Genomic DNA, 23,413 nt, shown 5'->3' with positions numbered 1-23,413 from the left:
TGTTCGGCACACTGGATGCAACTTCGGATTTTAGTGAATTAGCGTTGTCCTGTCAAATCTACGCCTGGCGAAGTGTTGCAATGTGAGCGAAGCCATGCTTCGCGAATTTTCAGAGGTTAGTAAATTTGCCCTGTAGACTTAAAAGGTTAAACCTGATTGTCGAGTGTCTCTTTTCAACCAAATTTACTATGTTTTATATAACCAGGGATGAGATACATTTTGGATGTAAGGGGCTCATAATAGTTTGAGGGAGTGGAGGATTACAACAAATGTGGGCAAGAGCTTGAGGTTTCAGTTCTCCACTGTTAAATAACTAAATGGCAGGGATGCCTGCAACAGACTGGATACTGTACAGTATATGTCTCTTTTTCCATTTTCCATAGCTGTCTTTTATCAAGATAAAATTTGATGAAGTAAAATGTTTCACATTTATGGCAAATGCATTAACGGGAACTATCACGAAAATTAAAACTTAATATAAGCTTCCTCATAATGAAGTAAGAAACTTTCTAAATACAATCAATTCAAAATTCTGTATTGTTTCTGAAATAATCAAGTTTATATTCACTATTCTTCTCTCAGCATCTGTTTCTCTTCATTCTGTCTTCATGCAGCAGTTGTGTGTCAGATGAATGATCCAATATATCTTATCGGGGGGTTCCCTTTCCTAGCAGATGTATTAGAACAAAATAACTGCCTTTTGCACAAATCCTGCATGTAGAAAGACAGGATTTCTGGTGATTTTAATAGAGTGAGCTCTAATACATCTAGGCAAAAGGAGCCCCCCCTATAATCATCTGACACCCAACTCCTAAATTAAGACAGAATGAGGAGAAACAGATGCTCAGATGGGAACAGTGAAGATAAAAAAAAGGCTAATGCAAACATCCATGCAACAGCACGAGATTTGTAAGATCCAATAAATCTTATCCCTCAGATCAGAATATAAAATCGGATCAGATAAAGTCAGATGGTGTAGTTTGTTCATACATCTATATCTGACATTCAATGTATTTTCAATGGAAAAAAAAAGTCAAACACCATAAGATTTTATCTCCCCAGATGAAGAATCAGCATGCAGGGTTGACTCGGATGGAAAATTTTCCATGTCGTTTACACTTCAGATTTTTGTATCAGTCCCATTATATTTTGACCCATGCAACTTCATCTGACTTGTAGGATGCCTTTTGTTGATCCAAAACCATCCTACAAAATCTCTTGTGAAGTTTAGCCCTTATCCAGCCAAACTGTGTTCTTTGTGATTGTTGTGGGAAATTTGGATTTACCATCTATTGTTACTAAAGGAAAAATGTATTCAGGATTTATGCCCAAATCTACAGTTGGCAAAAGCATTGTGATTTGTGGCATCAATCTGTCAGTGAGATATCTGGCACACATATTGGTCCAACACTGAGGGGAATATTTATCAAGGGTCGAATTTCGAATTGAAAAAACTTCAAAATTAGAATTCAAAAAGACCAACCGAAATTAAGTCAAAGTTTTTGTTCGTCGAATAGGTCCGCTTTCGATCAAATAGGTCCGTATTCAGCCGAATTCGAATTGAATTTTCATAGTCCACCAATTGACTCCAAATAGGTGCTAGGAGGTCCCCCATATGCTAAAACAATAATTCAACAGGTTTTAGATGGTGAATGGTCGAAGTCGGATTTTTAAAGAGACAGTACATGATAAATTTCTAAATCCGAATTTTCTAATTTTTTTCAAATTCGAATCGAATATGGACTATTCCCTAGTCGAAGTACACAGAAAATAGCTTGAAATTCAAATTTTTATTTATTTATTTTTTTTAAATGTTTTTATTGAAAATTTTAACAACAAACAAAATAAAATACAAAGGAATTCGGAAGTACAAAAGGAAATGGTAGATAAATCCATTGGTAGCAGTTTTGAGTATACACACTCAATAGTTAGAATGCAGATCAGTCGAAATATTATAGTGCACAACATTATTTCCCTCATCCATAACTTAAAGCAAACGATTAAAAATACCGTGTTCTTAAGAGCTGATTTACGTGGTGACTCCTGGGGGGCATTCGTGAATTCTGTTCCTGCGATCGCAGGATATTTTGGATATATTGGTCGGTTTCTTGAACAATAGCATTATTGAGTAGTAGTTCCGTGTCGTACCACGTAGTGTATCTAAACGCATATATCGTTAAATGTTTAGTATGAGTTGGGAGTGATTGAATGTAACTCATCCATATCGAAAAGAATTTGTCAGTAAATTGTTCTTTGTTTGTAGTGGATTCCAGCCAATCCATGTGAAATATATGATGGAATTTTTGTTTGACCAGAGATAGGGGGGGTGCAGATGGGGAAAGCCAATGGTGCAATAGGGTTTTCCGAGTTGCAGCCATTAACCTTTCTGCCAGCTGCCGTTCAGAGCGTGAAATTTTTAGTTGTGGAGGGGGTACCTCAAAAATTGCCCAAGCTAGCGTAAAAATATTTGTTTGCTGAGTGAGAGACTTCCAGTATATCTGAACTTCCCCCCATAATCGTTGAATATTGGGGGATAACCAAAGACAGTGCACAAGATCAGCCCGGGATTGATGACATCTCAAACATTTATCCGAATTCAAAGTACCTATATGATGCCTTCTAAGTGGAGTGAGATAAGAGCCATGCAATATCTGTAAAGCCCTTTCTTGATATTTGCTAACAGAAATAGCCTGCATTGTTTTTGCGTGATATTGAAGTATTTGAGAGGCCTCTGTTTGTGGAATTACAGAGGTCCATCTGAGTAAAAAAGTGTCCGGTGCTTCAGTTGATAATGTGGTCCGAATAAAGCGGTACATCTGAGAGATAGTTCTAACTCTATTATATCTAGGCCACAGTAGATTTAATGGGTTATCTTTATCTGTCATGGAAAGATGTCGTAACACTTTTGTGGCATAATGGACAATTTGGATCAGCAGCATGTGGTCATCTGCCAGGAATGGGAATTTCTGGAGAAACTTGTCTTTAGGTAGCACCGTGAAAGCATCACCGACAATATCTTTAACAATTTTCAAATTTCGGTTATGCCATTCCACTAGGGTTTTATTACGGTGCCCAATCGGAAATGTCGGATTATCGAGCCAGGACAGATAAATGGAGTAACAAGGTGTTAATTTAAATCTACGTCTGACTGAACTCCATGTTCTATAAGTGTCTATAAACAAAGGATGTTCCCGCATGTCCTGTGGAATATTCTTTAATGGAGAATGCAAGAGAAAGTTAAGGGATAAACCTCCCGTTAAAAGTCGGTCAAGCTCTGTTGAGGCATATATGTTTCTATTATATATCCAATCCCCAGCAAAACGTAATAGTGCCGCCTCATTATATTCCCGAATATTTGGAAAGTTAACCCCACCCAAGGCTTTGGTCTGTTGTAATTTGAATAAACTTATCCTCGGACGTTTCTGCTTCCAGATAAAAGTACGTAACATTTTAAGCAATCTTTTGTAGTCGGATGGTTTTATGCTGTACGGTAACATTTGTAGTTGATAGAGTAATTTAGGAAACAAGATCATTTTGATTAAATGAATTCTCCCCAAAAAGGTGAGGTTTAGTGAGTCCCATTTGTTTATATCTTGTTGAATATTGTCAATGGTATGTTTAATATTGAGTGAATAAATCTCTGTATGTTTTTTCGCCAATTTAATACCAAGGTAGGTTATATAAGATTGTGCCCTCTTAAAGGGGAACTCAGTATTCCCAATTGTTGTGACCGCTTGGCCTCCAAGTTCCAATGCTTCAGATTTGTTGAGATTTATCCGGAAGCCCGCAAAAGTACTGAAAACCTGTATAGTATCCAAGATTGTAGCCAATTCTATATGAGGCTGATGGATAAACAACAAAATATCATCCGCAAAGGTTGTTATTTTATGTCTGAAATGTCCAAGCGGTATGCCTGCAAATGTTTCATTTAAAAGTAGATGTTTTATTAAAGGGTCTAGTGCAATGTTGAATAGTAAAGGCGAAAGAGGGCAACCCTGTCTAGTCCCTTGTTGAATTTCGAATGGTTCTGAATTGTAGCCATTAACTGTTATAAAAGTCCCACTAGTACCCACTAGTACAACTAAGAATAGCAATGTAAAACAATGGTAGTCACTTCTAGCTAGAATAAGACCACAATAGGCTTTTGTCCCAATGGAATCTATCACAGGTTCTCCACATTTAGCATCACAGAGTGACACAACCTGTTAAAAAGTTTATTCTGAAAATATAAAAGTCAGCAGTTTCAGTATACTGAAATGCAGTTGGTGGACTAAAACTGAGGTCATCGTTCCTCTCAGCAGTCCTCTTTTGGCATTTTTGGTATTAGTATGTATACGAAACAGATACAGTAGAACCCCTGATTTTATCTCCTGGGGGACTGTATTCTACAATTTGGCTCCCAGGGCTAATGCCAGGAATACATTCTTGTCATCCTGAACAGTGCGCCAGTAGAGCATTAGCTTATTTTTCCACAGCTCTCACTGTAAGAAACCCCTTCCGAATAGTTAGGCAGAACCTCTTTTCTTCTAATTGGAATGGCAGGCAGTCCATATCTGCAAACAATCTCTGCAATCAGCTTTTTAGCTGTAACTTTGCATAAACTGGAAAGACCTACTGGTAAATAAAGCATTATAGAGATGATCCTCATATATTAATACATAGTTATCATATCAACCCTTAAGCGCCTCTTCTCCAGCGTGAACATCCCCAATTTGGCCAGTCTTTCCCCATAGCTAAGATTTTCCATACCTTTTACCAACTAAGTTACCCTTCTCTGTACAACAATGCCATGTTTCAACACTGGAGACCAAAACTGTACAGCATATTCTAGATGGGGCCTTACCAGTGCTTTATACAGTGGAAGAATGACCCCTTCCTGCCATGAATCAATGTCCCTTTTAATACAGCCCAAGACCTTATTTGCCCTTGATGCTGCTGACTTGCATTGCTTGCTAAAGCCAAGTTTATCATCTACAAGGACTCCAAGTTCCTTTTCCATAATGGATTTGCCTACTGCAGTCCCATCAGTGGCGTAACTACCCGGGGAGCAGGGGGTGCGATTGGGCCAGGGCCCGCACCCCCTCAGGGCCCCCCCCCCGCAGCTCATGCGCCACGATTCCCGGGCGGTTCCGGGTGTATGGTATTTTTACATCCCAGGTGCATGACTTTACATTTATCAACATTGAATTGCCCAGATTGCCAGTTTGTCAAGATCCTGTTGCAAGGATGCCACATCATGGATGGAATTATTTGGGCTGGATAGGTTTGTGTCTTCTACAAACACTGATACATTACTTACAATATCCTCCCCTAAGTCTTTAATGAACAAATTAAATAAAATTGTTTATTTATGTATAGTAAAGTACATAGATATAAATAAAGTGGAGTTATTTACTTCCAATTGTGGATGCTGGTGAACAGTAATTAATTAGTTCATGGTACCTCTTGTGATATGGTCTATGCAACAATACTTTCTGCTGATTTTCTCATTTCAGTCAGATTCGATTTTGTACACCCTACACCCTACTGAGCTTGATCTCCATCTAGTGGTGATAAAGAAATGAGAGATGGACTAGATGCAAAGCATCCCATTTTTTTTTTTTTTTTAAATATTTGAAATTATGGTGTTTAGAATGAACCCAGCTACATTTTAACAGAGATGTTACTTTTTAATGGAACTGGTAATAAATAGTGTTTCAGACCCAATGAAGCAAAAGGATGCCAGAGCTTCCCCTGCATATCACCACAAAAGGGCTGGAAGGAAAAGTCTTATTGGGCTACTTTGTAAAGGTGCCCACAAATGCAGTAAATTGAAACAAAAAAACCTTAACTCTTTATAACACACAGGCATGGGTTATCTGGCACAGGGAGCTTTCCATACCTTCATACATCGTATACATTCATACAGGATTGAGCTGATATTCATCAGAGCAATTACTTACATAATGGTTTATAACAGCTAAATTGTAACAAAAATTGTAAAACGATATGGTTTCCCTTCAACCTTTTCTGTGGTGAGGAGCACTTGGAATGGTCCTTCCCAGCGAGGTTGAGCTTTGGCAACCTGTCTCTTTATGATGACCCCATCTCCTGGAATGAGAACATGCAATCCCGGAACATCCACTGGATCTGGTAATGAATGTGAGAAACTCCCTGGTTTCAAACCGGGGACCTGTTGTGTTCCAGGCACTGCTCCTCCTGCTTGAGCCACAGGAGGCGGTATGGTAGTAACCTGGCTTTGATAAGATGACTGTTGCTTTGCTGCCTCCAGTTCAGCCTTTCTCAGTTCACGCCCCCAGTCCAGCTGATGGCAATTACTCATTTGAGGGCTACTTAAACCTAATTCCTCAACACCCTGTGCAGGATTATTGGCCCTAGCGCTTACTCCAAGCCTTGTGACCTTAAGATTCTGATCCTGTTTTGGTTTCATCGCTTGTTCCTAAAATCCTGTACCTGTTAAATCTTGTCTTGTTCCTGCCTTGTTTCCCCCTGCTCTGTTCCTTATCTACTCCCTGTTACTTGGTTTTTGGATCTCCCGGGAATTGACCTCAGCCTGCTTTTTGATAAGAACTCTACCCGTCTCGACTTTTGGCCAGTCCCTCATATGTTTGTCTGCTGCCTGCCCTGGAATGTCAGCCTGAATCTGGACACGTGTTTTTGCTGCCTTTTACGTTTCTGTATAGGTCTGTGAACATTTTTGTTATTTAACACCTTACAAATTATTCTGCACATTGGCTCCTGTCTGTGAATCCTTACAATGAAGAATAAACTCAAGCATACAATTTGGTCTGTTCTTTATGTAACTGACTAACATATTGAGTCATTCTTCCATAGTTCATGCAAATAAGATCAGCAGGAGGAAAGTACTGAGTACTGGGCGTGCTAGACTCCCAAACAATATTTCATGTGGGGAGAGTTTAGTTAGCATTTGGGGAGTGTGCCTGACAGACATAAGCACTATACCAAGGACATCTGGCCACGCAAGTTTGGTTTCTGCACATACTTACTTAGTCTGTTTTTAATAACACCATTAAGTCTTTACACTTTCCCACTAGCTTGAGGATGATATGGTGTGTGAAACATTTGATGTATCCCTATGTCTTTACAGATTAGTTGCATTACCTGTCCAGTGATTTGTGTAACTTGATCGGAGGATAATACCTCAGGCAGTCCATATCTGCAAACAATCTCTGCAATCAGCTTTTTAGCTGTAACTTTAGCTGAAACTTTTACAATGGGCCAGGCTTCCGGCCAACCAGAAAATTGGTCAACACAAACTCTTCCCTTTAGAGTGTATGCTCTTTTGCATAGGGCCTTCCTCAACTTTTGTACTGGTATTGATTGTGATGTATGTAACTCCATATGTTCTATGTATATAATTCATGTGATTTAGTTGTATGGTCACATTTACTTTACAGTGCTACACAATAGGTTGTCGCTATATAAATACATGTTGATGATAATAATACATATTCATAGGTATGGCATTTAGGTAGCTGTATGTAATCTTTCTGCAATATCTGAAATGGGTACATTGCTTGTACGTATTTGCCTGTGATAGACGAGAACCCGGGGGTAAACCTCTTGATGCTGCATCACACATCCCCCCTTTTGAAATGTGGGTGAGGCAGCAACCAAATATGGTAACAGAGCACGGGGTGCTACAGGGCAATCACCTAAGCACTAAACAGAAATATCACCATCTGGTGTTTGTGTACATCTGGCTTTAAGCTAATGTTCCTGCTCTTCAGGTTCCACTTGGCCCTTAAGGCCTGATAAAAAGCACTAGAGGGAACAGGTAGAGTTCTTTTACAACACATGCTTTAAACATTTTCTTATACACCTCTGCCTGCTTTGCAGCTACATCAGCATGGGCATTACCTTGTACTACAGGATTAGAGGACCCGGTATGGGCTTGGTACCAAGGCCGGGCCAAGGTAGTTTGGCACCCTAGGTAAGGGTTCATCAGCCCCCCCTCCTATATTGGCATTTCCTACCTTACCATTACGTTTTTTAATAAAAGAAAACGCATTATTGAATGAAATGTTTAGTTTATATAAACATGTAATGTTTACAAATAAACAAATGTTTACAAAAGGGCCCCATGCCTCCCCTTCTGTACCTGTGTCAGCCCAGCAGCCATCATAGGGCCCCATGCCCCCCCCTTCTGTACCTGTCCCAGCCAGCAGCACCCAAAATATTGCCCCCAATCTGTACCTGTGCTGGGCCAGTGCCCTAGGCAACCTGGCACGCCACTGAGCTCCCCTCCATGCGTGCACCGCCGAACACAGTGTGCGCACAAGTGTGCATAGGAGATACCGAAAGGGAGGGGAAAGTGCTGGAGGGGAGGCGGGGAGAGCAAGGAGAGGTCCTGAATTACCAAAGGGAGAAGGTGGCTTTAAAATGTCTGGATTGTGTGGATGTCAAATAGTTGCCCTGTTATGATGAGATTTCAGTATAGATTGCATCTGAGTAACCCAGGGGTCTTGCAATCAGTGGCGTAACTAGATACCTAGCAGCCCGGAAACATTGTGGCACAAAACTGGGCACGCACACATATCCCACTGGCACAAAGACACACACATAAAAGGTCTTCCAATAACAACAACTGCATTTCCATTGCATGGTACACAGGGTAATCTGGGTATGAAAGTGCTCACACAGAGGGACTGGCAGCGCTAGGAATGAGTTCTAAGACATAGTACCACATCAGGGCTCATTCAATCATTAGACTCTGGGTTATTATTCATTGACTCTGTGGGCACATAGGCTGCCATTACCCAAAAAAGGACTCGGGTACAGGACACAGGCTGGAATTATCAAGGCTTTGGCATGCCACAGAGGTCGACACTAAGTTGAATGGATGAACTCGCAAAGCAATAAAGCTCAAGTGTGCCATTATTTGCCGATTCCTAAAAAGCACATCCAGTGTGGAACTCACTGCTACCTGACAAGGCAAAACACAGCACATACTACTTGTTTGGCAGCCTCTGGGTCGTGCTTTGCAAAATATCTGGAGGTTGCTGTGAGTCTGCACACAGAGCATTGGGTGGCAGCTGCAGCTCAATGCGAACAGGGGACGAGGAGGAGCAGCAGCTGTTGCCAGACACAGACCACCTATTCCCTCCCCCCCCTAACAAGAGCCGGAGCTGACTGGCCCAAAATAAAACAAACACTCACTTTTCGCTACTTCTGAACTTCACTGACACAATCTTCTGCAGCTGCCTGGAGTTCCCACCTCCTCTCTCCTCCTCCTTCTTTACTCCTGCTCCCGGTGCTCACTACACTGACTTAGATTGGCAGTAGCACTGTCCTAAATCTTCTTTTGGCTGCTTACTTCCCTCCTGTATGCCGCGGGCCCCATTGGAGGTGCTTTTTAGAAGGGGTCAGCGACGCCCATTTGAAAGCTGCAACGAGTCAGAAGAAAAAGGCAAATAAGTATACAAAATAAATAATGAAAACCATAAATTACACCTGGAAAATGCCACCCCTTCCACTCCTGCTGCGCATCTGCTACAGTTGGAGCCCCCCTACTGCCATTCTGCTGGTTTCCTGCCGAGTTGGTCGCCTTGATTGCCTGGATTCGACTGAGTGAGCTCAACTACACCTTTCTACACTCTTTATTTCTGTTTATTTATTTATTTTTTTCTTCTCTCTTTGGCCTTAGTACACTTTTGCACTCAAACACACTTACAGGCAACTTTGCCAAGCACACACTCACACTTACTCACTTTCTTACTTTTTTTCTCTATGCTTTTTTTCTTTTCTTTTTTACTTGGCTTTCTTTAGTAGTTTTTCTTTATTTGTTGTTCAAACTTTATTTCTGATCTTGTATTACAATTATTTAATTGCTTTTTACTGTGTTTTGCCATTTTATCATTGGTTTGTGTTTTTTATTGCTCTTATTGGTTTATTTCCCCTTTGCATTTTTCTTTACTGCTGGTTAAGTTCCCCTTTGCATTGTTCTTTACTGCTGGTTTCCCTTTGCCGTAATACTGGTGGATCTATAGTTCAGACCACCGATTTCACTTTCACTTAATTTTCATTGCTTTTGGTGATTTTATTAGTTTATTCTTTGCATTGTTCTTTACTGCTGGTTTAGTTCCCCAGAAAAGTTTCCCTTTGCAGTGACGCTGGTGGATGTATAGTTCTGACCACCGATTTCACTCCAATAACAGTTATTTTGCTTTAGCTAATTTTACTGTTGATTTTATTCAGTTTTTCCCTTGCATTGTTTTTTACTACTTGCTTAGCTCCCCAAAAAAGGTTTCCTTTGCAGGGACACTAGTGAATCTAGGACCCTTGACCACTGATTTCAGTGCAATCGCTGTTGTTTTATTGCTTTGGATAGTATTATTGCATTTTAGTGATTGTATTCAAGAGTTTTCTTTGCACTGTTCTTTATTGCTTGTTTAGTGCCCCTAAAAAACGTTCCCTTTGCTGTGACATCGTTTAGTGGTCTTATTCTGCTTGATTCTGCTGATTGTCCCAGAAATCTTCCCAAAGGGGTTGGGGTTGATTGTAAGCTGTGCCATATCTTTATTCCGTAGAGTTCCAGAAAGGGTTCATCAGTTCAAGCTCAAGGGGGTTAACTTGCAGGCTTGTGTTTTTTTTTTGTTTTGTTCTGGTAGTTTATATTAGCAGGGGTTAATTCTTGGTCATCTTGCTGACTTGGGTTTTTTTTGTTCTGGTTGTTTATATTAGGAGGGGTTAACTTTTGGTCATCTTGCTGGCTTGGGTTTTTTTGTTCTGGTTGTTTATATTAGGAGCGGTTAACTTTTGGTCATCTTGCTGGCTTGTGGCTTTTTGTTTGTTCTGGGTGTTTATATTAGGAGAGGTTAACTTTTGGTCATCTTGCTATCTTGTGGGGTTTTTTTTTTGTTCTGGTTGTTTGTATTAGCAGTGCTTGGTCATATTTTGCCCCTTTTTATTATTCTCATATTACAAGTAGGAGCTGTCTTGCTTTGTGATTTGTTTGACTGCCTATTGATTCATAGCTTTGCAGTTGTCTGTATATTTCCGGCACAAAGGCCAAACGGTTTTATACCGTTGCAGAAGCGGCTAGGTTTTGCATGGACTCCAGCTCAGAGGAATTTAGCGATTCAGATTCTGAGTATGTCCCATCTGATGCCTCTACTGAGGAATCAGAGGTTGGTGATAGCAGCACTATTAGTGCAGAGGCTAGTAGTGGTGGCAAGCTTACTGCTGAAGAGGCAGAGTCAGAGGATGGTGGCAGTGTGCTAGATGCCCCCATGGAGGTAGAAGAGGGCGAGGGTAGTGGTGATGCAGCAGTTGGAGCGCCTGTGTGGGAGCCTCCCTGTAATTTTATGCCCCAGAAATTCCCTCATTCACTGCAGTAGCTGGCGTCAAGGTGGACACCACTTACTTTCAAATCATAGATTTCTTCAATCAATTTATTACAGAGGCCATTCTACAGGACATGGTCCATTATACAAATTTATATGCTGAGCAGTATCTTGCCAGCCACCCTCCACCAGGGTATTCAAGAGCCCATGCGTGGTATCCCACTAATGTCAGTGAAATCAAAAGATTCCTGGCACTCACATTGGCAATGGGACTCGTAGAACATAACACCTTAGCCTCATACTGGGATACCACTACAGTCCTTTCCATCCCTCTTTTTTCAGCCGTTATGCCAAGAAACCGTTACCAAATTTTACTGTGGTTTCTTCATTTTAACAACAATGCAGCGGCTGTTCCCCCTAATGAGCCCGGTCAAGACAGATAGCCTGTCTCAGCGCTTCACAGAGGTCTACACCCCCTCCCAAAATATCTGTGTGGACGAGTCCCTTTGCTCTTCAAAGGGCGCCTAAGATTTTGCCAATACATCCCTAGTAAGCGGGCTCGCTATGGGATGAAATTTTACAAACTCTGCGAAAGCAGCACTGGCTATACTAGTTTTTCATGTTCTATGAGGGAAAGGACTCTAATTTGGACCCCCCGGTTGTCCCCTTGATTTGACTGCCAGTGGTAAAATTGTCTGGGAGCTCATAACTCCACTGTTGGGCCAAGGTTACCACTAATACGTGGATAACTCTTACACGAGCATCCTCTTATTTAGAACCCTTTATTGTTTGGACACCCTAGCCTGTGGCACCATTAGGCAAAACCACAAAGGGCTGCCCAAGGAACTGGTGGACAAGAAATTGAAACGTGGAGAAGTAAATGCTCTAAGAAACGATGAGCTCCTGGCCCTAAAATTTGCAGACACCAAAAAAAGTTTTTATGCTTACTACTATCCACAATGAGAGTGTAGTTGTCCAACACAGACGTGGTAGGCCCTCAAAATCAAAGCCACTCTGTTGTAAAGAATATAGTAAGCATATGGGTGGCGTCGATAATACAGACCAAATTCAAACTTACTATGACGCCACCAGAAAAACCTGGTACAACAAAGCAGCAATTTACATGATTTAAATGGTCCTTTATAATTCTTATGTCATTTACAAGGCGGCAGTACCAGGCCCCAAATTGTCTTATTACAATTATCTGCTGCAACTACTCCCTGCCCTTTTTTTTGGAGATGTACAGGAGGTTCCAGATGTGCCTGGCAATGACAATGTTGCCCGAATGCTGGTTAAGCATTTCATTGCCCAAATTCCACCAACTCCTAATAAAAGATATGCCCAGAGAGCTTGTAAGGTTTGCCGTTCCAGGGGTGTTAGAAAAGATGTGCGGTATTTTTGTCCCAAGTGTCCTAGCAAGCCTGCTTTGTGTTTCCAACCCTGTTTTGAGGTGTACCATACTATGGTACACTACAAGAGGACTTGAATTATGTGTTGTGTTGGTAGGTTAGGGCTCTCGGGGTTTTTTGGTGGTAAAAGGATTTAGTAAATCTGTATAGTAAGCTTGGCATTCTCTAGTTAGGTGGTTAGGTGTGCTGGCAAAGTGATGCACTTTTTTTGTGTTTTGTGCAGTGGTTTTTCAGATTCAGGCCCCCCATTGAGATCATTTAGGCAGGTCCCTTCTTCACTTATAACTAGGTTATAGATATTGGTATTATTATAATGATATTTATGGTGTAGGATTTGGCACAGGGTTAGCAATTTTTGTGCTGTGTAGCAGTAAAACAATTGTATGTAGGTTTGTTAGTCTATGCATTCAGCTTTTGTGTTGAGCTATGGTGCTTTAGGCCAGTTGTAGTGTTATGGATAGCACTTGTATTGCGCTGGTACTATAGCGAACTGAGGTGCTGGTTGGCCAAGAGGGCGCTCGATAGAACTTGTGGATGATGAGCATCTCTAATGCTGATGCCACAAGTGGTTTTTTTTACTGGCACCTCAAAAGCTCATCTATCAGCGCAGTTATCTATAGTTTTGTCTGTATTTCTGGGCAACATTTGCATTAGTTTTTGTAGATTTAGGCATCTCTGGATTTCTGGGTAGTATGTCTTCAGTTTTCTTGAATAGTAAAGGTTTTTGAGCACAGGGTGACCAAAACACTATGGTCTATTGTTTAGATTTCTTCTTAGTGTATGCTTAGTGTATGCATTCAGCATATTTTTCCTGATAAGTTGTAGTTGGAATAATCCATTTTTTTGTACTTATAGCACAAATTGAATATATATGCAGTGTTTAGGTTAGACTAAGTTGCAGTGCTCTCTGAATAGGAATAGCAATTTGCCATGTGTGGCACCAGCTTTTTACAAACTGCTGCTGGGCATCATTTTATCTCAGCTGCTAATGCCCAATCCTTATTGTTGCCACCTAAATTCCTAAACTTCCTAAACACTTGCATAATTTATGGGCCAAATTTACTATGGATTTTGCTGGTAAATATATCTGCAAATGTGGTACAGATTTTGTTATTGCTGAAATAGTGTAGGAAGAAGCAAACAAATTGGTATTGTAACACCACAGAACAGATGAAACTCAAAGACGCTCCACTGAATCCAAAATGGTGAGTGAAATATATTTTGGGGTTAATATGGGGTAGTAGCAATCAGATGCAGATCCACAGAGTAGTCCCAAAATTCTCTGGGAGAATTCTTGGCTATAAATCTAATTTGTACATTGTATTTTCCTTTATTTCAGACCAAAGCACAGAGTTTTACAATGGAATGCAACCACAATTCTCCACGTAGTAAAGCAGGAATGGCATCTCTGAATAGTTGAAGGTGTTTATTTTCAAGAAATCTATAGTTTATGTGGGTTATTTCATTGGTAAGGGACAGTTTAGGATGAAATATGGATACTTGCACATAAATTCACAGAACCAATACATTGTGCCTGTTTTGGGGTGTTTGATGGCTGCGTCTCAATGTGTATTTATACATATGGGTTATCATTTTATTCAGGGGAACGTGCAGATTGTTATTGAGTAGGTTTTTGTCAGTTGCCATGGAAACTTAGGGAAAAATCGAACTCTTTATATCTTTTTTTTCCTTTATTTCAGACCACAGTGCTGATTTCTATGAAGGACTGCAGCCACAATTCTCTGTGTAGAAAAGCAAGCATGGCATCTTTGAATAGCTGAAGAAGTGTACTTTTCGGATATATATATGGTTTATGGGTGTTATTTCACAGGTAAGGGGCAGTTTAGGATGAAAAAACTTAAATTGCACATAAATTCGCAGCCCGAATATTACACATTGTGCCTGTTTTGGGGTGTTTGGTGGCTGCGTCTCTATGTGTATCCAGAAATATGGGGTATCGTTCTATGCAGGGAAACTTGCAGATTGTTATTGAGCAGGTTTTTGTTAGTTGCCATGGAAACTTTGGAAGAAATCTAACTTTGGAACTATTTTTTCCTTTATTTCAGATCAAATCGCTGACTTCTATGAACGACTGCGCCCACAATTCTCTTTGAATAGCTGAAGAAGTGTACTTTTCGGACAAATGTAGTTTGGGGATGTTTAGACTGAAAAACTGCAAGTAGTACACATAGATACATTGGATTATCCTATCACAGTAACTACACAGAGTCTACACCTCTGTGAATTTCTGCAGATGTCACCTCTTTGAAGAATTACAATGTGCCATTGTGATTGGATTAGTGGAAGAGTTTATATGCCGAGAACTTCCGACACCAGTCAGTTGAATTGAAGAAGCTGCTCGGATGAGTAGTGAAACGTCTTCATTGATTACTCAGCAAGTCCAGTTGTTTTTAGATTTACCTATACTAGATATACCATGACCTGGATGAATGAAAATCTTCATAGTCATAGTACACATAGAGCGCAGCCCCCAGATTTTCAACTGCAATTGCCCTTATGCGTTGCTTCTGTTTTGGGGTGTTTGGTGGCTGCATCTCTATGTGTATCCATATATATGGGTTATCGTTTTGTTCAGGAGAAGTTTGTCTTTCAAATTGTCTGTGTTATTTTGTCAGATTCACATTTGATCCTGCGTCTAAGTTTGCATTTTACTAAACAAAACAAAACTAAAAGTGCAACAAAAAAGCTCTAAATATCACGATACACTGGTAAAATGTATTTGAATTTTGAGTGAAAACTGCAGCACCCCAAGAAACCTAAAGGTCTGCAGTTTCTAAAAATACCAAACTTGAAGGGATACTTTAGATTTACATATAAGTTATGCTCAGGGCAGCCATCAGGGGGGGACAGGAGGGAGAGTTGTAGGGGGCCCTGCCACGCCACACTTACTTGATTAGACGAGCCCCCCATCTTTCTGAGAGCTACTGACTTCGGGAAGGCATGAACATTTAAGGGGCCCTGGCCACCAATTTTCTTATAATGTGGGGGGGGGGGCCTGGCCACCAATTGTGGCCACCTATTTTTTTTTCATGTTTTTTTATGGGAGGCCCTGACCACCAATATCTTTTTATTTTTTATTAACATGTGGGAACCCTAGCCACCAAAATGTTTTTTGTTTTTTTTACTGTGTGGTGGGGGGCGGACCTGTAGGTTGGGCTTGCAGTGGGCGCAGCCCAGGGGGCCCAGGAAATTTTGTTGTATGGGGCCCTGTGATTTCTGATGGCAGTCATGGTTATGCTACATCAACTGTCACGTGTGCTTATCCACTTTGTTCTGATGTAAAATTCTACAAAATGCTGTTTTAGTTTGGGGGTTACTCCTGGACAAAGAAAGTGGGTATCATATTAGGTATCGTTGCACTTGGCAGGATTAGGGCTTTTACAAACACAAAAAAAATGCCTGTAAAATTAACTTTTCTGGGGGAAAAAACTCAAGATATACATAATTTTTTAACAATTTTATTTTTTTTACATATTTCACCCAAAATTCACATTAAATCTTCAGAAAAGTAGCAAAATTCCACTTGCACGTCAAAGCCCAACTTGAAACGAAAAAAACAATATGTAATTTTCCCAGTTTCATGGAGGTTTTTCTACAATAAAACCTTGTTAAACTGAACAAGTACAAAATGCTTAAAAACGACTGGCATTTCGCGTAACCAAAATGGAAAATTCTGCTGGCACTTAAAGGGTTAAAAGTTGCTTAGAATTTGTCATTCTATAACATACTAAAAGTTATTAAAAGCTTTTGTTACATTCAGAAAGTGGGTTCTACTGACTCATTCCTTTTCATACTATAAATATAACAAAACAAAATTCTTTCTTCGGTGCTAGATGTGAAGATACCTTATCGTTAAAATGGTCAGTCAATAATAGGAATTCTATAAATGTTTCCTAACCCAGCTTTACAACTCTGTTAAAAGATTTTCTAAGGAACAGAAAAATATAAAGATTTGTTTTATGTACTTCAGGGCTCCCAAGTTGTACGGCTATATATGGCTCTCCAAGAGATTTTTAAGGACCCCAGCATGTTCAAGATCTCAAATAAATATATATAGAAACAGATGTTTGTATAACATCACAAACATTTGACATACTGTAGCTTATAATTGGCTTAAGGCATGGGAAATCTTGGACAGCACTGATATATTTGATTATATTTTTGGATTTAATAGACCTCAGACGCCATAGTTACTTGATTGTATGTCTTAAATAAAGTATTTACCTTTTAAACATTCTGGAGACGAGCGATTTGTGTTCATACCCAGGAGTGCGCGGCCTGCACATTGATTCATGGGAAATCTTGGACAGCACTGATATATTTGATTATATTTTTGGATTTAATACAAAAGTATACATTTTGTAATTTTTTTAAATAAACTTTTAAAATTTCCCACTTTGGTTTATTTTCTCTAAAAGAGAATTAGGGTATATGAGGCCTGTTTTCACATAGCTCCACATCTCTACATATCTGAAATGATACCTAATTTTTCATAAATTTCAATAAGAACAAGAACACATATTTTCATTCAGTATAGCAATTTAGATTAATAAGTATAATTAAAATATGCACAATAGTAATGTTAAGGGGCAGATTTATCAAGGGTTAAAGTGAAAATTCGAATTTGAAATTCGAATTTCGAATATTCAAGTTTTTTTGTGAAATTCAACTAGGGAAACGTTAAAATTAGATTTGAGTTTTTTTTTAAAAAAAATCTAATTTGATTTTTGAAATGTATCATATACTGGCCCATTAAGAATTCGAATTAGGCAATTTGACACCTTAAACCTGCCAAATTGCTGCTTTAGCCTACAGTATGGGGGACGTCCTGGGATCAGTTTGGGATCAGTTTGGAGTTGTTTGTTGCCTTCCTTCGGAGAAAAAACTCCAATCGAATTTGATTCAGATTCGAATTCGATTCAGATTCAAATTCAATTTGCGTTTGAGTACAAAAAATTCTATTTTTATTAATAAATTGCAGTTGGTGGAATTTCGAGTTCATGGGAGTTTAAAATAACTCCCATGAATTTGAAATTCAATCCTTGATAATTTTGCCTCTAAGTGTATTCAGTAATGGCACATAGATACTTGACTGTCTGATCAAGGAAAACCAAGTGGCAAATACTGGATGTTTTTCCTTTAAAAGACTCCATCATGTCATGTTTTGCACCAATTTCCACATTTTGATTTACTATTATTAGCATCAACTTATACTTGATCCAAAATATGCAAAGACCCATGGGTGCCCATTCAAAGAATATTTACCTGGCTTGCAAATATTTCCAGCTTTTTACAATGAACAATCAATTCTGGACAACCATGCTACAATTTTGGCCATAGGTTATAATGCTTCTGCCCTGCTTAGATACTGAATTCATGTAAGAAAAAGTTTTTAGTATTTAGTAGTAAAATGCTTTAGTAGATTTTTGTGAAAAAAAGCACAAAATTCATTGCTTACAAATAAATGTGAGAAATAATATTGTTTTCAAATTTTATAAATGGGGAAAAAATATTTGCACTCAGGGAAAAATAACATTTTACCTCGGTACACACTGTACACATTTCTATGCTTATACATATGTTATGTTACACATGCATTGTTTGGCTTTTTCTTATGTGTGTCTCATCTCTCTTCCCTTAGCCTCCTCTCATCTCTTGTCTCCTCCCCTACTTCTCACTCTAGCTCATTCCAGCTTCAACCTGCATTCAGTTACATGCTCTGTTAGCTGTTTTTTTGACCTATCCATTTGTTCATCGGTATTTGATCTACACAGTTTTAAATAAACTCCTTCATGATCCTCAAGGTGTCATTGGATTGAGTCACTGTCTGCCAATCTACCTAAGACTGCAGTTATAGACATCTCAACACAACCGTGAGTTAAGACGAGATCACATTGTAGTGCTTAGACTGGAGAGGCAGAACAGTCAAAAAATCTGTGAAAGTATCTTAAAGGGCACCAATCATCACTAAAACCATTTTCTAAGTAAAGACACTAAGTTAAAGTTCAAGAAATCCGATTTTTAAAACAGTTAAAATTATTTGTATAATGTAAATCATCAGCTCACTATACCTTCTGAAAGATCTCCCCTATCTCCACTGTAATCCTAGCTGAGGCAGACATCTTGGAATGCACTGTTTCCTCCTACGTATATCTTTACAGCCCACTGCTGCTCTGAAGTCTCGCACATGCTCAGTTGAAGTTACTTGGTTGCCTAGCAACACTTCTAAGCAATTTTCAAATCGGCTCTGAAATCTTGCACATGCTCACTCGGTTACTTGGTTGCCTAGCAACCCTTTTCAAATCAGCCAAACTTCTGCTGTTCGGTAGTGCTGCCTCCTGCCTGGACAGGTCAGGTAATCTGCATTCCTGCTCTCTACACTTAAAATCTTCGGGGAGCTAAAATCATGGGGGTGCTTCTGCCAGTTGTCCTAATTTGTTCAGTCCTGCCATTAGATCTGTTCTTACCTTAGTGTTCTTATATCCCTTATTTCTTATTAAATATGCCTTCTACCATTTCTTATTATCTGACCTGCTCTCTGGACTTTTGTTTTAGTCCTCCTAAAGTTTTTACCTCCTGTCATTTACTCTGCTGGCTTCACACTATATATCCCCAGGCACTCCCTTGACTATGATCCATATTTCGGCAAATAAAAATTCTTTATCTCATCTCAACATTTGTGGTCCTCCTGCTACTCACCCTGATATATGTTTACCTGCTTTATGCCCAATTTTAACATTTGGGGCCCTCCAGCTATGCACCCTCTTGTATGTAAACATTCTCTATGGCCAAGTTTACCATTTGGGGCCCTCCTGCTACTCACCCTGATGTATATAATCCCACTTAATACTCAATTTTACCATTCGGGGTGCTTTACCTATGAGCCTTATGTATGTAAATCTGCTTTATGGCCTATTTTACCATTTGGGGTCCTCCTGCAACTCACCCTGATATATGTTAACCCACTTTATGGCCAATTTTACCATTTGGGGCCCTCCTGCAACTCAGCTTGGTGTATGTAAATTTGCTTTATGGCCTATTTTACCATTTGGGGTCCTCCTGCTACTCACCCTGATATATGTTAACCCGCTTTATGCCCAATTTTAACATTTGGGGTCCTCCTGTTACTCACCCTGATATATGTTAACCCGCTTTATGCCCAATTTTACCATTTGGGGCCCTCCTGCTACTCACCCTGATGTATATAATCCCACTTAATACTCAATTTTACCATTCGGGGTGCTTTACCTATGAGCCCTTATGTATGTAAATCTGCTTTATGGCCTATTTTACCATTTGGGGTCCTCCTGCAACTCACCCTGATATATGTTAACCCACTTTATGGCCAATTTTACCATTTGGGGCCCTCCTACAACTCAGCTTGGTGTATGTTAACCCGCTTTATGCCCAATTTTAACATTTGGGGTCCCCCTGCTACTCACCCTGATATATGTTAACCCGCTTTATGGCCTATTTTACCATTTGGGGTCCTCCTGCAACTCACCCTGATATATGTTAACCCGCTTTATGCCCAATTTTAACATTTGGGGTCCTCCTGTTACTCACCCTGATATATGTTAACCCGCTTTATGCCCAATTTTACCATTTGGGGCCCTCCTGCTACTCACCCTGATGTATATAATCCCACTTAATACTCAATTTTACCATTCGGGGTGCTTTACCTATGAGCCCTTATGTATGTAAATCTGCTTTATGGCCTATTTTACCATTTGGGGTCCTCCTGCAACTCACCCTGATATATGTTAACCCACTTTATGGCCAATTTTAACATTTGGGGCCCTCCTGCAACTCAGCTTGGTGTATGTAAATCTGCTTTATGGCCTATTTTACCATTTGGGGTCCTCCTGCAACTCACCCTGATATATGTTAACCCGCTTTATGCCCAATTTTAACATTTGGGGTCCTCCTGTGACTCAGCCTGATGTATGTAAATATGCTTTATTGGCAATTTTACCATTTGGGGCCCTCCAAATATGCACCATCATGTATGTAAACATTCTCTATGGCCTATTTTACCATTTGGGGTCCTCCTGCAACTCACCCTGATATATGTTAACCCACTTTATGGCCAATTTTAACATTTGGGGCCCTCCTGCAACTCAGCTTGGTGTATGTAAATCTGCTTTATGGCCTATTTTACCATTTGGGGTCCTCCTGCAACTCACCCTGATATATGTTAACCCGCTTTATGCCCAATTTTAACATTTGGGGTCCTCCTGCTACTCACCCTGATATATGTTAACCCGCTTTATGGCCAATTTTACCATTTGGGGCCCTCCAACTATGCACCATCATGTATGTAAACATTCTCTATGGCCTATTTTACCATTTGTGGTCCTTCTGCTACTCACCCTGATATATGTTAACCCGCTTTATGGCCAATTTTATCATTTGGGGCCCTCCAACTATGCACCATCATGTATGTAAACATTCTCTATGGCCTATTTTACCATTTCTGGTCCTTCTGCTACTCACCCTGATATATGTTAACCCGCTTTATGGCCTATTTTACCATTTGGGGTCCTCCTGCTACTCACCCTGATATATGTTAACCCACTTTATGGCCAATTTTAACATTTGGGGCCCTCCTGCAACTCAGCTTGGTGTATGTAAATCTGCTTTATGGCCTATTTTACCATTTGGGGTCCTCCTGCAACTCACCCTGATATATGTTAACCCGCTTTATGCCCAATTTTAACATTTGGGGTCCTCCTGCTACTCACCCTGATATATGTTAACCCGCTTTATGGCCAATTTTACCATTTGGGGCCCTCCAACTATGCACCATCATGTATGTAAACATTCTCTATGGCCTATTTTACCATTTGTGGTCCTTCTGCTACTCACCCTGATATATGTTAACCCGCTTTATGGCCAATTTTATCATTTGGGGCCCTCCAACTATGCACCATCATGTATGTAAACATTCTCTATGGCCTATTTTACCATTTCTGGTCCTTCTGCTACTCACCCTGATATATGTTAACCCGCTTTATGGCCTATTTTACCATTTGGGGTCCTCCTGCTACTCACCCTGATATATGTTAACCCGCTTTATGCCCAATTTTAACATTTGGGGCCCTCCAGCTATGCACCCTCTTGTATGTAAACATTCTCTATGGCCAAGTTTACCATTTGGGGCCCTCCTGCTACTCACCCTGATGTATATAATCCCACTTAATACTCAATTTTACCATTCGGGGTGCTTTACCTATGAGCCTTATGTATGTAAATCTGCTTTATGGCCTATTTTACCATTTGGGGTCCTCCTGCAACTCACCCTGATATATGTTAACCCACTTTATGGCCAATTTTACCATTTGGGGCCCTCCTGCAACTCAGCTTGGTGTATGTAAATTTGCTTTATGGCCTATTTTACCATTTGGGGTCCTCCTGCTACTCACCCTGATATATGTTAACCCGCTTTATGCCCAATTTTAACATTTGGGGTCCTCCTGTTACTCACCCTGATATATGTTAACCCGCTTTATGCCCAATTTTACCATTTGGGGCCCTCCTGCTACTCACCCTGATGTATATAATCCCACTTAATACTCAATTTTACCATTCGGGGTGCTTTACCTATGAGCCCTTATGTATGTAAATCTGCTTTATGGCCTATTTTACCATTTGGGGTCCTCCTGCAACTCACCCTGATATATGTTAACCCACTTTATGGCCAATTTTACCATTTGGGGCCCTCCTACAACTCAGCTTGGTGTATGTTAACCCGCTTTATGCCCAATTTTAACATTTGGGGTCCCCCTGCTACTCACCCTGATATATGTTAACCCGCTTTATGGCCTATTTTACCATTTGGGGTCCTCCTGCAACTCACCCTGATATATGTTAACCCGCTTTATGCCCAATTTTAACATTTGGGGTCCTCCTGTTACTCACCCTGATATATGTTAACCCGCTTTATGCCCAATTTTACCATTTGGGGCCCTCCTGCTACTCACCCTGATGTATATAATCCCACTTAATACTCAATTTTACCATTCGGGGTGCTTTACCTATGAGCCCTTATGTATGTAAATCTGCTTTATGGCCTATTTTACCATTTGGGGTCCTCCTGCAACTCACCCTGATATATGTTAACCCACTTTATGGCCAATTTTAACATTTGGGGCCCTCCTGCAACTCAGCTTGGTGTATGTAAATCTGCTTTATGGCCTATTTTACCATTTGGGGTCCTCCTGCAACTCACCCTGATATATGTTAACCCGCTTTATGCCCAATTTTAACATTTGGGGTCCTCCTGTGACTCAGCCTGATGTATGTAAATATGCTTTATTGGCAATTTTACCATTTGGGGCCCTCCAAATATGCACCATCATGTATGTAAACATTCTCTATGGCCTATTTTACCATTTGGGGTCCTCCTGCAACTCACCCTGATATATGTTAACCCACTTTATGGCCAATTTTAACATTTGGGGCCCTCCTGCAACTCAGCTTGGTGTATGTAAATCTGCTTTATGGCCTATTTTACCATTTGGGGTCCTCCTGCAACTCACCCTGATATATGTTAACCCGCTTTATACCCAATTTTAACATTTGGGGTCCTCCTGCTACTCACCCTGATATATGTTAACCCGCTTTATGGCCAATTTTACCATTTGGGGCCCTCCAAATATGCACCATCATGTATGT

The 23,413-nt window shown here is 40.1% G+C and overlaps 1 protein-coding gene and 1 long non-coding RNA gene across 6 annotated transcripts in view; one reads left to right on the top strand and one right to left on the bottom strand.

Moving 5' to 3' along the window:
* Positions 1–18,941, bottom strand: part of LOC108718513 (dynein heavy chain 5, axonemal) — a 379,491-nt gene extending 360,550 nt beyond the window's left edge. For 2 of the 3 annotated variants that reach the window (XM_041566224.1, XM_041566225.1), the window contains exon 1: positions 9,181–9,300. The gene's annotated coding sequence lies outside the window, so the exon portion shown is untranslated. Of the gene's footprint in view, positions 1–9,180; positions 9,408–18,807 lie in introns of those variants that run through there. The other variant, XM_041566222.1, reaches the window with a different exon arrangement.
* Positions 9,463–14,939, top strand: LOC108719071. 3 transcript variants are annotated; one of them, XR_005961916.1, is made up of 4 exons: positions 9,463–9,591; positions 14,055–14,137; positions 14,416–14,546; positions 14,782–14,939. It is a non-coding gene; the product is annotated as an uncharacterized LOC108719071 (long non-coding RNA). The 3 variants fall into 3 exon arrangements; XR_005961914.1 differs by having other exon boundaries at positions 14,416–14,939; XR_005961915.1 differs by lacking the exon at positions 9,463–9,591 and adding an exon at positions 12,643–13,920 and having other exon boundaries at positions 14,416–14,939.
* Positions 18,942–23,413: the final 4,472 nt, after the last annotated feature.

Source organism: Xenopus laevis, chromosome 6L (assembly GCF_017654675.1).
Source record: "Xenopus laevis strain J_2021 chromosome 6L, Xenopus_laevis_v10.1, whole genome shotgun sequence".
NCBI classification, from domain to species: Eukaryota; Metazoa; Chordata; class Amphibia; order Anura; family Pipidae; genus Xenopus; species Xenopus laevis.
This window is presented reverse-complemented; position numbering and strand designations above follow the sequence as displayed.